The sequence below is a fragment of the Lontra canadensis genome, unplaced genomic scaffold, assembly GCF_010015895.1.
Source record: "Lontra canadensis isolate GAN:19392208 unplaced genomic scaffold, GSC_riverotter_1.0 scaffold114, whole genome shotgun sequence".
NCBI lineage: Eukaryota > Metazoa > Chordata > Mammalia > Carnivora > Mustelidae > Lontra > Lontra canadensis.
In genome coordinates, this window is record NW_022631108.1 from 4603109 (window position 1) to 4607817 (window position 4709).

Here is a 4709-nt window from a genome sequence, read left to right on the forward strand (position 1 = left end):
TACATATGAGCCTTCTTTTCAGTACATCTGTATCTTTGGGGTAAATACCCAGTGGTGCAATTGCTGGGTCATAGGGTAGCTCTATTTTTAACTTTTTGAGAAATCTCCACACTGTTTTACAAAGTGGCTACACCAACTTGCATTCCCACCAACAGTGTAAGAGGGTTCCTCTTTCTACACAACCTCTCCAACATTTGTTGTTTCTTGCCTTGTTAATTTTTGCCATTTTAAGTGGTATAAGGTGATACCTCAGTATGGTTTTGATTTGAATTTCCTTGATGGCTAATGATGATGAGCATTTTTTCATGTGTCTGCAAGCTATTTATATGTCTTCATTGGAGAAGTGTCTGTTCATGTCTTCTGCCCATTTTTTTGATGTGATTATCTGTTTTGTGTGTGTTGGGTTCGAGGAGTTCTTTACAGATCTTGGATATCAACCTTTAGTAGTGTCATTTATGAATATCTTCTCCCAATCTGTGGGTTGTCTTTTTGTTTTATTGACTGTTTTCTTGGCTGTGCAGCAGCTTTTTACCTTGATGAAGTCCCAAAAGTTCATTTTCGCTTGTTTCTTTTGACTTTGGAGACATATCTTGAAAGAAGTTGCTGTGGCTGATGTCGAAGAGATTACTACCTGTGTTCTCCTCTAGGATTTTGATGGATTCCTGTCTCTTCTAGGATTTTTATGCTTTCTGGTCTAACATTAGGTCTTTAATCCATTTCAAATTTACATTTGTGTATGGTGTATGAAAGTGGTCCAGTTTCATTCTTTTTCATGTGGCTGTCCAGATTTTCAACATCTTTTGTTGAAGGTACTATGTTTGTCCCCCCCCATTGGATATTCTTTCCTGCTTTGTTGAAGATTAATTGACCGTAGAGTTCTGGGTTCATTTCCGGGCTTTCTGTTTTGTTCTGTTGATTTATGTGTCCATTTTTGTATCAGTACATACTATTTTGATCACTACAGCTTTGTAATATAAAGTCTGGAATTGTGATCCCTCCAGGTTTAGTTTTCTTTTTCAAGATGGCTTTGGCTATTTAGGGTCTTCTGTGGTTCCAAACAAATTTTAAGTTTGTTTGTTCTAGCTGTGTGAAAAATGCTGGTGGTATTTTGATAAGGATGGCATCAAACTTGTAGATCGCTTTGGGTAGTATAGATATGTTAACAATATTTGTTCTTCCAGACCACGAACATGCAATGTCTTTCCATTTCTTAGTGTCATCTTCAATATCTTTCATCAGTGCCTTACAGTTTTCAGATTATAGGTTTTTCACATCTTTGGTTAGGTTTATTCCTAGGTATCTTACTGTTTTTGATGGAATTATAAAGGGGTCCATTCCTAAATTTCTCTTTCTACTGCTTCATTACTGATGTATAGAAATCCAATAAATTTATGTATGTTGATTCTTTATCCTACAACTTTACTGAATTTGTTTATGACCTCTAGCAGATTTTTTGGTGGAATTTTTTGGGTTTTCTATATAGAGAATCATGTCATCTGCAAATAATGAAAGTTTGACTTCTTCCTTGCTGATTTAGATGCCTTTTATTTCTTTTTGTTATCTGATTGCTGTGGCTAGAACTTCCTATATTGTGTGGAATAAAAGTGCTAAAACTGGACATCCTTCTTTTGTCCTTGACCATAGAGGAGGAGCTCTCAATTTTACTCCATTAAAGATGATAATATCTGTGGGGTTTTCATATATAATGTTGTTATATAATGTTCATATATAATGGTTCATTATAATGTTGATGTATGCTCCCTGTAAACTGACTTTGTTGAAGGTTTTCATCATGAATGAATGTTCTACTGTGTCAAATGCTATTTCTGCATCTATTGAGATGATCATAGGTTTCTTATCCTTTCTTTTAATTTTTAATTGCTATTTTTAAAATGTTTAAATTTTAATCAATGTGATATATCACATTAATTGATTTTTGAGTATTGAACTGCACTCGCAAAACAGGAATGAATCACACTTGAAGGTGGTGAATGATTTTTTAATGCATTGTTCGATTTGGTTGGCAATTATTTTTTGAGGATTTTTGAATCTGTGTTCATCAGAGATATTGCCTTTTATTGTGTATTTTATTGTGTCTTTTATTGTATAGTTGTCTTTTATTGTGGTGCCTTTATTTGGTTTTGGTATCATGGTAATGCTGGCCTCAGAATGAATATGGACGTTTTCCTTCCATTTCTATATTTTGGAATAGTTTGAGAAGAATAGATACTAACTCTTCTTTATATGTTTGGCAGAATTCACCTGTGAAGCCATCTGGCCATGGTTTTTGTTTGTTGGGAGTTTTTTGATTACTGAACCTATTTCTTTGCTTGTTATCTGTGTGTTAAAATTCTCCATTTCTTGCTTTTAAAATTTTGGCATTTTACATGTTTATAGGAATTTATCTACTTCTTCTAGGTTGTCTTTATGTTGGTATATAAATTGTCATAATATTCTACTATAATTGTATTTCTGTGATGTTGATTGCTATTTCTGCTCTCTCATTTGTGATTTTATTTATTTGGGTGTTCATCTTTTCTTTTTGATAAGTCTGGCTAGAGGTTTATCCATTTTATTGATTTTTCCAAGAACCAGCTCCCAGTTCCTTTGATCAGTTCTATTTGTTTTTTAAGTTTTTACTTAAATTCCAATGAGTTGACATACAGTGTAATATTAGTTTCAAGTGCAGAATTTTGTGATTCATCACTTAAATACAACACCCAGAGCTCATCACAACAAGTGGCCTCCTTAATACCCATCACCCATTTAACTCATCCCCTCACCCACCATCTCTCCAGCAACATTCAGTTTTTCTCTATAGTTAAGAGTTTGTCTTATGATACATGTCTCTCTTTTTCCCACTAAGTTCATCTGTTTTGTTTCTTTTATTCATATGAATGAAATCATATGGTATTTGTCTTTCCCTGACTGATTTATTTCACATAGCATATTGCACTCTAGCTCCATCACGTTGTGGCAAACATCAAAATTTCTTTCTTTCTTTTTTTTTATATAAAGAAACATTTATTTGAAGTTTAACATGAAATCATACAAATAAAATCTATATGAACACATATTCATGTTGAGTCATAAAACAACAAATGATAAAGTAGAAACAAAGAAAATTAATTGGCTGCTATATACAGTTGGGCAGAGTTTTGTTTTGTACACTAGAAAGTCTTTTACAAAGTAATCATCTTTGATCAACAGAAAAGCAATATTTAATTTTGTCCTACAGGATGGATTAACTTTAGCAATCCCCTCCTGTTTTCTCCAACATCCTCCTTTAGTATGGCTAGTGATTGTTTTGGTGATTGCCAACCCCTTGACACACCTTGCTGTAAGTGCTCTGTTGGCCAGTGTAGTCTGCATACCCCAGTCCATATCCATAGTTTCCTTAGTTATAACTAGTATAATTGTAGCCACCATAGCCACTATAATTTTGATAACCACCATATGCACTACTGTAATTTTCATATCCTTGATCCTAATAGTTATGAAGTGTTTGGTTCCAGTTTTGGCGGTGACCTTGTCCACAACCCCTAGTACCATATTGGCTACCAGCTGAAGTGCCATTTCCTCCTTTTTGTTGTTGCTGTTGATGCCTATATATCTCTTTGGATTTTGCAACTTTGATTTCATACTTCCCAGAATTAGTTTGATGATACCTGCTTTCTAACAATTTCTTTACTGGCTCTTCATCTGTATATGTGATTTAAAAAATTCATCTTCGATTTGTTTTTGTATCCATGGGAAGTTCAATATCTCCAATCTCTCCAAAGGCTCCAAAATAGTCTCTAATTTGTTCTTCAGAAGTATCTGGGTTCAAGCCACTCACAAAAAACTTTTTTTGGGTTCCTTTTAAAGCTTTGGCTTTCTTGGAATCTATCAATTTGCCATCCGGTTTGTGTTCTTTCAGTTCTAAAACCTTATCAACACTAGCAGCATCTTTGAAAAGCACAAAGCCAAATTCATTTGATCTTCTATTCACTGGATCTGTTTTAATTGTATAGTCTACAACTTCCCCAAACTGAGACAAATATTCAGTCAGATCTTTCTTGTTTGTATTCCAGCTCAAGCTTCCAATAAACATTTTACCATCATCCTTCTGATTCTTGCTTACATCAATCTTGGACCCCTCTGTGAATTCCTCTTGTACTCGTTTATGTCCTCCATGGTAGTAGAGTTGTCAGCCAGGGTTGCTTGTCCACAGTCCAGGTCATGGCAGCAGTGGCGGTTGAGTGTTTATGGTGCTGGATTTAAAAGGGCAGCAGAAGAGTTTTAGTCCTTTTTATAGCTGAGTAATATTCCATGGGGTTGTGCAATTTTGATTTCACAAACACACACACTATGTATATAGTGTGTGTGTGTGTGTATATATATATATATATATATATATATATATATATGCCATATATTCTTTATCCATTCATTAGATGCTAGACATTTAGGCTCTTCCCATAATTTGGCTATTGTTGATAATGCTGCTCTAAATATCAGGGTGTATATATCCCTTTGAGTCAGCATTTTTGTATCCTTTGCGTAAATACCTAATAGCATAATTGCTGAATCATAAGGTAGTTCTATTTATAACGTTTTGTGGAACCTCCATACTGTTTTCCAGAGTGGCTGTACCAGTTTGCATTCCCATCAACAGAGCAAGAGGGTTCCTGTTTTTCCAAATTTTTGCCAACATTTGTTGTTTCTTG

The 4709-nt window shown here is 34.5% G+C and overlaps 1 pseudogene; it reads right to left on the reverse strand.

The window, feature by feature from the left end:
* Nucleotides 1–3286: 3286 nt before the first annotated feature.
* On the reverse strand, nt 3287–4191 carry LOC116856910 (annotated as a pseudogene).
* Between the last annotated feature and the right edge of the window lie 518 nt (nt 4192–4709).